This window comes from Mus caroli, unplaced genomic scaffold (assembly GCF_978045245.1).
Source record: "Mus caroli unplaced genomic scaffold, Mus_caroli_1 scaffold_2, whole genome shotgun sequence".
NCBI classification, from domain to species: domain Eukaryota; kingdom Metazoa; phylum Chordata; class Mammalia; order Rodentia; family Muridae; genus Mus; species Mus caroli.
Window position 1 is genome coordinate 131,710,545 of NW_028227257.1, and position 12,033 is coordinate 131,722,577.

At 36.6% G+C, this 12,033-nt stretch overlaps 1 protein-coding gene across 13 annotated transcripts in view; it reads right to left on the minus strand.

Annotated features, from left to right (window-relative positions):
* Positions 1-12,033, minus strand: part of Mbd5 (methyl-CpG binding domain protein 5) — a 377,887-nt gene that overhangs the window by 191,839 nt on the left and 174,015 nt on the right. For all 13 annotated transcript variants that reach the window (XM_085834930.1, XM_029474046.2, XM_085834925.1 and 10 more), the window contains one exon: positions 8,632-8,784. The gene's annotated coding sequence lies outside the window, so the exon portion shown is untranslated. The remainder of the gene's footprint in view (positions 1-8,631; positions 8,785-12,033) is intronic.

Here is a 12,033-nt window from a genome sequence, read left to right on the forward strand (position 1 = left end):
TGAATAGCAACTGTGAAATGTTTACCAGAGAGACAGAGCTAATGCACTTCAACCAGCTTCCCCTTTTATTGTCAGCATGAAATTGCTTCTGTTTTTGAAACCACACGCAAAATCTTAGCATATAGCTGAAATATAACACAAAGCAACAGACACACACAATCATAACGCAGTTCTCACAACAGGCCAGGCAGAGATGGTAACGATTCACAGAAAAGCCCATTCAATAAACAATTTTTGAAATAACACTTTTGCTCCAGATGCAAATCATTCAGTTCTGAATCACAACTCAGCTCTCAAGGATAGAATATTATTTATATGTATCACTATATATTTAATATATAATAAATATATAAATATACTAATATGTGATATATTTAAAAATATGTATATATATCAGTCTACATAGATCATATACACAAATGCTACTCCTAAGTCAGACAGTTCTTATTGAACAGTCCATCTGCCTTGAAAGTCAAAATTTTCATCAGACTTTCATATTTGACAGAAAAAAGTCCAGTAGTCCTGACACTCAAAACAGAAAATTATGTTGATTAGAACTCTCGGGTTGTGCATACTATTGCTTATAATGTTGCTTCTCAAATGACAATCAATCCGTTTCTCCCACATAGAATATAGTGAAACTAGAACATCTGGAGGCATAAACTCGCCTTAACTGATCAACTTAACTGATCTGTATTATGGATAGAGAGAGGCACAATCCTGGGCAAGTCACTGTACATGGGAACATGAAACTTTACCACCTTAAGGTAATATTGGTCATAAAGGGAGAAGCCTCTGCAAGGACCAACTGAGTTTTGGATCCTATGCCTACGTTTTACGTATACTTTCACCTTTAATGTCTGAAGGAAACTCTAAATGTTCAAATGTTTATTTCTACTATATAAGCAGACCCCACTGATCAGAAATCTGAAATAACTCAGTAATAAACAGCAGAGTTAAGACTCAAAGATAGACCTAAGTGACTACACACATTATGAAGTAAAAATATAAAAATATAAAGACCCAAGGATGCCAATTCTGGTAACAATGGAGTAAATTAAGTCACAATAATTCCTCTAGCTACAAGAACAGCAACAACAAGAACAGCAACAACAACAACAACAACAACAAACAATAAACTACGTAAAAGTCCTGGACAGTGTAAAACAAAACAAAAGAAAACAAAGACCACTCTTGAAACTCTTCTGGAGACACACTTACAATCAGCAGACTAAGAGGGAAAAGAGAGACCAGTGGGAGAGAACTGTGTGATCAACCTCAATGACATCACTGGACACAAAAACACAGCGTGGAAGAGAAAAATGTTCAACAAGAGCAGGGAAAAAGGTGTGCATGATCTACATACACTGTGTATTTATTTGTGGAAATGTCATAATTAATATATGGTAATGAGAGCACTGAATCAGATATTACTTATCCAGAAAGCTTTATTTACTGCCTTATTCGCTAGAAGGATCAGAGGCCAGAACTCAGATTAGTCAGAATAAGGTAAGTTGGTGATGGAAGTAGGAGGAAAGAAAGAAGGGAAAGAAGAGGTGGAACTTACAGAATCTCACCTATGGTGACCCTGCACTCTAAGTGATATAAATGCCCTGCCTATGGAAGATGGCTAGAACCCCAGGGACAGTAACATCATGGCAGTGCACATAGTGACTGTCATTGCAGGAGACGGAAAGCTCAAGTCTGAATTTCAAATGACCACAGCTACTTGGCAAAGAAAGCTTTTGGTTCTCCATAAGTCTTTAAAGGTTCACACAGGAGTAACTCTAGGATCAAGGTAGAGCATAAACTGATCTGTTTTATAACATAAAAATAAGCTTCATTAGATGAAGTCAAATAGCTAGTGATCCCACTAAGCAAAAAAAAAAAAAAAAAAAAAAAAAAAAAAAGAATCAACTTGGTGCCTGGGAACAAAATGTGCTCAAAAAGTAAAACATGTATATTCAATACACAAGACAAAAATTAGTAGACATGCAAAAGAGAAGGAAAGGAACCCAAGGTTTATCAAAAAGCAGCAATTAGAAAACAATGATTACCAATATAAATCATTAAGTAGCCATCATCCAAAGAAATTTTCATCAGAAATTTCATCAGGAAAGAGTTTAAAAAAATTCAAGAGCACTTAAAAGTGGTTAATATGGTAAATTTTATATCTCAAATATGTTACCATGTTAAAGAATTAAAAAGAAATTATATAATTGAAAACTAAAGTATTAAAATGAAAAAAATTATTAGGTGGGCTTTAAAAGAATATTGGAGCAGGAGGAAAAACAGCTATTGAACTGGAGGTTAAGAATACAGAACATTTTAAAGAATGGTCACTAAAGAATAATTTAAAAATATTGGAGAAACAACAAGGCTTGTAAACTTCACAACCAGGAGTCAACACTGAACTGTCATATTTAAACACACATTTGGTGGAAAAAAAAAGAAATAATTGAAGCAATGAAAAATTCATCATGTTTGGTTATAAAAAATATCAATTTTTAGAAATAAATAGGTCAGTATGAAGCCTACAGAGGAAAAAGCAAATAGGTCCAGCTTGTAACACTGCTAAAAGCAAAGGAACAGAGGGAGCTTCCACCTGGGCATTGTGGCACAGGCCTGTAATCCTTGTAGTAAGGAGGTAGAAGCAGAAGAATTGCAAGTTTGGGGCCAGCCAGAGCAATATGTTGCGATCCTATTTCCAAAATTAAGAAATAAAATATTATTATGACATTGAAATAAAATGTTTAATCTTAAATGAACTATATAAACTCAAAATATGTATTGAAGAAATGAAGGAATATACTTTGATATACACAGGATATCAGGATACCATAAAGATGACATTTTCAACTAATGAAAAAGATGTTGCTAGGGAACTAACAGAATTGTAGATATAGTTTCATGTATAAAAAATGTAGGTCATTAACCACCTGCTTTCTGAGTGGCTTTAAGGCCCACTACACAGCAGGAAATATAAACCTGATATTGTAAATCTGGCCAAGAGCTCACAGAGGCAGAGCTCACAGGCCCCAAGGTTGCACCTATTACAATTATTTTGCTAAGTAGGCATGGTGTTAAGCTGCTACATTTTATTTCTTTGCCCACAGATAAGTATAGATAAGACTAGATCTCACCAGAGAAAACTGCTGTGGACAGTGGTTGATGCACAAACTCACAACTGGTGAAAGTACAGAGAAAGAAGCACCTGTGAATGCTTAGTCACAAATGTGACATCTATGTCATCACCTCCCCCAAGACCTAGAGACCGTCAGGGAAGGGGGAGTGGAAAGACTGTAATAGCCAGAGATCAGAGAAGACTGTCACGCAACAGTATCTTCTGGATATGACAGGACCTTGGCACCTTTAGTTTTCAGCAAAAGACTTGCACAGGATCAAACCAAGTATATCCAGCATGGAGAGAAGAGGAGCCAGGGTGGGGCATGTTTTTAAGGGTGTGGTCTGTGTAGGTCCACCATGTTCCAGTGCACGGTCCCACACCCATGAGTATATGGGCAGCTGAGACTGGACTCAATGGGTCACATTAATAAAATTTTAAAAAGGACACAAAGTTGGAAATGGTGAGGAATGGGTGCAGATCTGGGAGGAGTAGGGGATGAATAGTATCAACATTTTTGCACATGTGTATGACACTCTCAAATCATTAATAATTTTTAAAAAGAAAAAAACAATTAGTCCATGAGATGAAGAAAATTGTGTATTATATTTTATAAACTTGAACATAAACTCCAGAAATTATCATAGAAACACTGATTACTTAAGTCGTGCAAAATGTAAAAATTCAGTGTGGGGAAGTAAACAGAAAAAAAAAACACAAGGTTGTAAGCAAAGTAAACTACAAAAAAATATCTCAAACATGAAAAAAATGTCATATTTTATTAGTACGAGATGAACTTAAGAGTAGTAAAAAGAAGGAGAGAGTAGAAAGATCACTAACAACAGTTACTAAACTGGACCTATTATGTGGAAAAAGATGTAATGATATCTGCATACAAGTTGTGTTTATGTGACTAGTGTGTTCTACAGATATTTGGGTTTGGACAAATTATTTCTGAGATGATAAAGTAAATACAGGAGACTTGTGTTACAGGAGGATCAACTTTTACCTTTTTCTATTTTTGCTTCTCAGTTTTATTCCCAACATATGTGCTGCTTTTGTAACTCAAACATTAAGCCCAACAGAAATGTATTTTTGAAGAACCCACATCCCAGTAACACGCTGATTGTGCGAACCAATGCTCGTTCAGTTTGGTGGTCACTCTGCTTCTCTGACTATATGTTCTATGCTGAATTCTATTACACTGATAAAATATTTTTAAATGGGAGTTGCTTGCTAAAAATCCAGTAAGACTCTGTAATAAGTGAAATAGATAGCTAAATTTTACTTAGGAACTTATTTTATTGCCTTAGCATTTGAAATACAGAGGGAAGAAAGGGATAGTGGTATGGTGTTTACTTTGCTGAAGTGAGAACTAACTAGTTTTCTTTCAAATCTACCTTTCCTTTACTATGGAGCCCTGGAGGCAACCAGCACCTGTTCTCTAATGTTAATCACTCTGAGAGCTCCCTTGTGGGTGTTAACAGCACTCCTTATAGGAAGGTGCTCTCTGTCCTGTGAGTATGGCTTATTAACAGTCAACACTTGCATCAAAGCAAGGGAAGGGAAGGGAGTTAATCTTAGGACTCTTAGTCTTTATCAGTTTATAGCAGGTTGTAACCTATAAATAAATATGTCAAGAATTTTCTTCTCCAAGACTTAGTATCAAGAAGAACCTTTTTTTTCTTTTTCTTTTTACAATGATCATGAGCAGTGAAGTTCACTGTATTTTATTTTGCCATGTTTGGTTGCTATCTCTTAGAAGCCCGTTCTTTTCTAGTGAGAGACAGAAAGGGAACAGATCCAGAGGGGAAGGAAGGTGGAGTGGAACTGGGATGAGTAGAGGAAGGGGAAACTATAAGTAGCATATATTATATGAGAAAAGAATCTATTTCCAATAAAATATGACAAAAATGTATAAAATACAGAGTTGCAAATCCATTTTGCTAATACACATTTTCTTCATTTGCTTTTGGACGCTTTCTACACTTTAGCAAAATATACACTGTGTGATTTCTGATTATACCAGCATTACACTAGTGATATGTGGGTCCACTACCAAAATGGAATGCTTTGTAGGACTAGAAAATTAATGTAAAACCTAATAAATTTGGTGAAATTCTAATATTTTATAGGGTCACTGTTGTATTCAATAATTGTCTGTAGTATTAGAATTACATCATTGATTAAACCAGTCCTCCATGTAAAGGAGAATATGGGCCAAAAAAAAGAAATGTATTTTTTATACAATATATTCTGATTGCAGTTTTCCTTCTCCCTGCTTCCCCATCTTCCCCACCCCCCCACCCAGCAACTTCCAAGTCTTCTTTCTCTCTTTAGAAAGCAAGTGGGCAACAAATAAAAAAATGAACACATGTAATCTTCGATCACAAATCTCTACAAAAATATCAGTTAAAGTTACCACAGTGCACAAAGAGTGTTAGCTACTAAATGAGAGCTACAGGCAATCAGTCAGGCCTAAAGAAATGCTTGTAGAGATTTCCTGAAGTAAATAAGCACATCTGTTCATAAAACATGCCACATCAGGAACACAACAGCTTTTCAGAAACAGGACAGAAGAAATCAAACTCCTTTGTCTTTATATCCAGCCAAAGACAGTATACAGAGTTATAATTGAATTATGTTCCTCTAAAAGGCCTGCTTATACACTGGTCCCCAGTACCTATGAACGTGATCTTATTAGGGCACACTGTGGTTTTGTAGATGTAGTCAAGTTAAGAAATTTCCTTCCTGCATTAGCTGTAGACGCTAGGCTAATGTGAATTGTGTTTATAAAGAAAGGAAAAAGTGGGTTGTAGAGACAGATGAACAGTTCCAGCTGCACAACATGAAACCTGAATTTGGATACCCAGAATCCATGTAAAATCTGCATCTGGTGGCGTAAGTGTATGTAACCCTAGCACTGGGGTAGGAGTACAGGGTCAGGCAAATTGCTGCAGTTCATTGGCCAGCCAGCCTCACAAAAATCACTAGTTTCAGGTCCACTGGGAAACCCTATTTCAAAATATCAGGTGAGATTTGCCATGGAAAACATCCAGTGTTAAGCTCTGGTCTCCATATACACTGCTTAAATGAATATTCATTTGCACACAACTACATATGGATGCATACATACATACATGCATACATGCACACACACAAAATCTCCCTGATTACTGCACTTGCTTTCTTCAGCTTACACAAATTTGAGAGAATAGTTTTTGCACTTTAAGTCACTAAGTTTGTAGTAGTTTCCTACAGTGACCTAGGAGACTCATGATTTCTCTAATCATTTTTACCTATGAATGGAATATTTCTCAAATAATACTAGTTAATATGGCATAATGTTTTCTCTATTGTGAGTTTTGAATAAACCTCATTTCCACATTTTAAAGCATAAGCTTCAATATTTTTTTGAGATACTTCAATGTGAGCAAATTTATCAGTGTAATAATATGATATAAAAGAAATTATTCATTATAAAAGCTGAGTTTATAAGGAAAAATATTGTTCATCACCTCAGAATAGTAGAAAAATGATAGCATCTATTGATGAATTATGTGTGAGGCTAAATACCTAAGCTATTACTTTTATATCTATATTATTTAATCCTCAACATTGCACTAATATTAGTATTAGTAAATAGAATGAAATTAATCAAGAATACAGGAATGGCTTCTTAATATTGTGGGGAAAACATAAATTAATCTGACACTGATAGGTGGTAGTGGCTAAAGAATAATTTAAACTGGACTGGCAGGGTGGCTCAGCTGGTAAATCCTCAGTGCAAAGATTTAGGACCTGAGTTGGAGCCCTGGAACCTGCATGGCAAACAGAGAGAAGCAACTAGTGCAATGTCTCTCTGACATCCACATATGCACTGAGGCACACATGTACCCCACCTCCACACAAACAAGATATGGTATAAAGATGAGTTAATAAGTTACTTTTGTGTAGATATTTGATGGGCTGTTAATGCAAGAAGTTAGTCTACAAAACTATTTTTTTTCTGTTAAAAAATTAGTAAAGTTCTAGTACATTTTAAAAATACTTTAGTGGTTGGCTATAGTAAACTAAGAAAAGATGCAAAAATCTGTGGGAAAAAAGATTTAGAAACAGTGACTTAGTGACGTATTTAAGGTTAGGCAGAGATGTTTCTGCTTCTCCGAGCATCTGGCAGACTGGTGCAGGTGGCCCTGGACAGATACCTTGTATCTCTTCACAGACACAAGGCAACAGCAGCAGCTCGTAAGCTCAGGCATGTCCCTGGCTAGTCATCTTGTGACCACACAAGGCATTATTGCTGTCATCCTGTGGCAAGGGCAATGCAGCCTTAAAGTTGGTGTTGATGATTTGATGTCCCAAAGCTTCCAAATTAAACACAAGAACTGATTTTGATTCTCATAAAAGAAAACCCCTAAGCTTCACCCTAGGTTCTTTTGAACATGTATGGTCTCCTTTACTTATAGAAAGCATGGTTATAGGTCTAGCAGGGTAGATATACTTTCTGAGGATGTTAGGACTATGAGCTGAATCAAAACTAAAACATTCAAAGCCTGACTACAGTTTCTCCACTTGAAACTTTCATGGTTCCTTATATTTTAAGTAGGTTATTTTTAAAAAAAGATTTATTTATTGTATTAATGTGAGTACACTATAGCTGTCTTCAAACACACCAGAAGAGGGAATCAGATTCCTTTACAGATGGTTGTGAGCCATGTGGTTGCTGGGAATTGAACTGAGGACCTCTGGAAGAACAGTCAGTGCTCTTAACTGCTGAGCCAGCTCTCCAGCCCCGAGATGTTACTTTTTAATTTCATTTTTTCCCCTATCTACTTGGGATTTTATTTTTTATAAATGTAAAAAGGGTGGAAGACTGCTTATATGATTTTTTTTTAAAAAAGTAAGTTTCTATCTATGTAAACTTTCCATTAATGACAATGCAATTAATTTCAATTTTTAAGATGGCAGTTTTCTATATAGCCCTTACTCATCTGAAAATAATAGCATCTGCCAGAAAAGAACCTAGAAGCTATATGAATCATCTTGATGCTACAGAATGATAAACCCAATGCTGCTGGGGATAGAATGTGTTGGGTTTCCAAGACTCTCTTGAATACTTGTCAAAAATAGGAGAGGAAACTCTCAAGTTATTTAAATTAAGAAATGGTACAAATAACTCTAAAATGAATAGACAATAATTAAACCTCAAAATATATTTAGTATTTTCATTTATATTTGTCTAAAGTAAATTCAAAACTCATTTTCAAATGTGGGTAGTTAATTTGTTATTGTTATTATTTGTTAATCCTTCTTCAGCCTGTGTAATCCTGTAGGTAGGAAATAAGCACTCTAACATAACTTCTGACATGCAACAATGCTGAAGAAAAGGAAGTGAAAAGATGAGAGACAGACATGTTAACAAGAACCCAATATTTACTAAAACCCTATTTGATTTTATATAGTAAAAGACAGAAATCTCATTCCACAAATATTTCATTGCTTGCCTCCAAGAAATTGTTGACATCCTCTGTGGCCATCTGCCAAGGTGGGCCTTCCTCTGTGCTCTGTGCTTGATGGAGTTAGAAATGTTTCAGGGTTCTGAGGATTGATGGAAGGAAATATTCTGTGCTCTTGATTTCTTGTATATTTCTGTGGCGCTGTTAAAAAGCAAGCAAGGGAACATTTACTAACATTGGACAATTATTCCGTATGTATAAAGATTCACATTAAAAACTATAAGCTTCTTAGGAGGCTTGATTACAGTCATATAATTTGAGTTTCACTGACGGTGAGATAATAATGAGTGATAGGGAGCTGCATCAAGCAGGTGATATGACTCCCGTGTTTCACACTAAGTCAAATAAACAACCACCTCTACTTGGATCCCAGGGGTGCCCAGTACAGCCTGAACTTTCACTCCAACACTTGAGCAAAAAATAAATGTTTATTTGGGGCACACAGTAAACAGGTTTTTTAAAAAAAAATTTAGTAGATAATGAAAACAAATGGGGAAGAGTACATTGCACCATCTTTCACAAGGATCTAATTGGTGGAGCTAGGATACGAAAGTGTTCAAGTCTGGTTTAAGAATCTATATTTTAACAGTTTTGCTAGATTCCCATTACACTATACTGGTTAGATTATTTGATATTCAATTATCAAATATATACAACATACAAATATAAACACCACATATACTGTTGGTCCTGGAGATGTGATTAAGTCTTTTTTAAAATATTACAATAATAAAGGTAAAATGTTTATTGTATGATCCTTAACTTATATCTACCTAGCTTTCCATAGACATATATGAGCAATTTAGACATGTGATACAACTTGTACCAGTAATGCACCAGTTTGGTGCTTTTGAAAAAATAGTACAATGTAACTGATTTTTAGCTAAGAGAAATAGTTTCATAGATTATGACCTTCATTAACAGGCCATCAAATTTCTGTTGAAAATTTCTTTTTAAACTCACCTATGTCTAGTGTCTTGCTTCAGTTACTCTTTATTATTTTTGTCTTACATTTGTTTGTGTGGGGTGAGGTACATGTGCACATGTGGATGTTAGAAGACACACTGCACGAGTTGGTTCTCTCCTTGCAGCATGTAGCTCCCAGGGCTCCAAGTCAGGTTCTGATAAATCTTCACAGTGATTCTTTATCAGTTGAACTGCACCACTGGTCTCAATTATTCTTTAGCCACTACAGCCTATCAGTGTCAGATAGCCTTAATTCATGTTTTCCCCACAATATTAAGAAGCCACCCCTTGAAGACTCCCTCATTGCTGGTGGGAGTGCAAACTTGTACAACCACTTTGGAAATCAATTTGGTGGTTTCTTAGAAAACTGGAAATAGTTCCACCTCAAGACCCAGCTATATCACTCCTGGGCATATATCCAAAAGATGCTCCACCATCCAACAAAGGCACTTGCTCAACTATGTTCATAGCATCCTTATTCATAATAGCCAGAAACTGGAAACAACCTAGATATCCCTCAACTAAAAAATGGATAAAGAAAATGTGGTACATCTACACAATGGAATACTATTCAGCTATAAAACAAAACAAAACAAAACAAAACAAAACAAAACAAAACAAAGACATCATGAATTTTGCAGGCCAATGGAATGATCTTGAGAATATTACCCTGAGTGAGGTAACCCTATTCTAAAGGACATGCACACTATGTACCCACATCTAAGTGTTTATTAGCCATAAAATACTGGATGCCCATGCTACACTCCACAGACTCAAGGAGGCTGGACAGGAAGGAAGGTACAAGCAAAGGTGCCGAGTCTCACTTGGAAGGGGAAAAGGTATGGGAATGGAAGGCAGATGGAGGGAGTGATCTGGGTAGGAGAGGAGATCAGCAAGGGAGTGGGATATTTCAGGATTGGGTGTGGGGAGGTGCAGGGGGGAATGTCCAGATGTCCATGAGAAGGAATGGAAATCTGTAACCAACAGGGGGGTGGGTAGGGGGCATCTCCAAGGGGAGGAACCCAAGAATCAGTAGGATTATCTTTAGCTGTCACTCACACATTGTGATATGGAACCTGGGGAAGCTGCCTCCTGTGGCCAGAAAGGTACACTGATGGAGTGATATGGGCACAAAATCACCCACAGAGCTTTCTATCCAAAACTTAACCATGTCTACAGGGAATGCAGGGATTAGGGGTAGAACAGAGACTGAGGGAATGGCCAACCAATAACTAGCCCAACTTGAGACCCATCCCATGGGCAAGCACCAATCCCTGACACTATTAATAATACTCTGTCATGCTTGAGGACAGGAGTCTAACATGGTTGTCCTCTGAAAGGCCCGACCCACCAATTGATTCAGACAGAGGCATGTACCCACAGCCAAACTGTGGAATGAGTTTGGGGACGCTTATGGAAAGGTCATTAGCGTCAACTAACTTGGACCCTTGGGGCTCTCAGAGACTGAACCACCAACCAAAGGATATACAGGGGCTGGACCTAGGTCTCCCCACATATATATATATATATATATATATATTTATAGCAGCTTGTTCTTTATGTGGGTCGTGAAAAACTGGAATGGGGACTACCCCAAAAGCTGTTGTCTGCACAAGGGATATGTTATAGTTGTGCTGCCTTGTCTAGTGGGAGAGGAAGTACCTAACTTGAAGAGACTTGAAGTGTCAAGGTTGGGGAATATATAGGAAGGCCTCCACCCACTCAGAGAAGGGGATGGTGATGGGTGAAGGATTGTGGGAAGGGTTGACTGGGAGGGAGTTAGTGAGTGGTATGTAAAGTGAATAAATTAAAAAATAAATAAATGAAAGAAAGAAGTCACCACTTGTTCTTCATTAATTTCACTCTATTTATATCTATATCATTAATAAGCCAATCATTAATAAGACAAAGAAGATACTTAGATTGTAATTTGATATCTTATTTCATTTGTTTCCCATAATTTTAGGATTACATACAATTTATAGTAGTCATTAGAGAAAATTAAGAAAAGATGTTAATGTGTGAAGTACAATTCTGAGAATAAAAAAAAAAGAGTTAATAATTTACAGTGAAGTTGAAAGATTAAAGAGTGATGTCTCTATGCTGTTGAATGGCAGGGTGGATGGTTCCAGGCTATTCAGGAAGTTTAGGAGCCCCTGCTAGAAGACAGCCACGGAGAGGATCCCTTACAGACATCAGGAAGCTCAGGGACTGCACAGAAGTGGGAGATGTGTATAATGCAACTGCTTTCACATTGCTGATCAGGATTTCCTAAAAGTTCACCAAGAACTGCAGAGTATTTTCAAATATGATACACACACACACACACACACACACACACACACACACATATGACAACATATATTTAGAATATAGGAAGTAAAAATAAGCAGATTTGTAAAAATACCTAGATCCACCCACCAC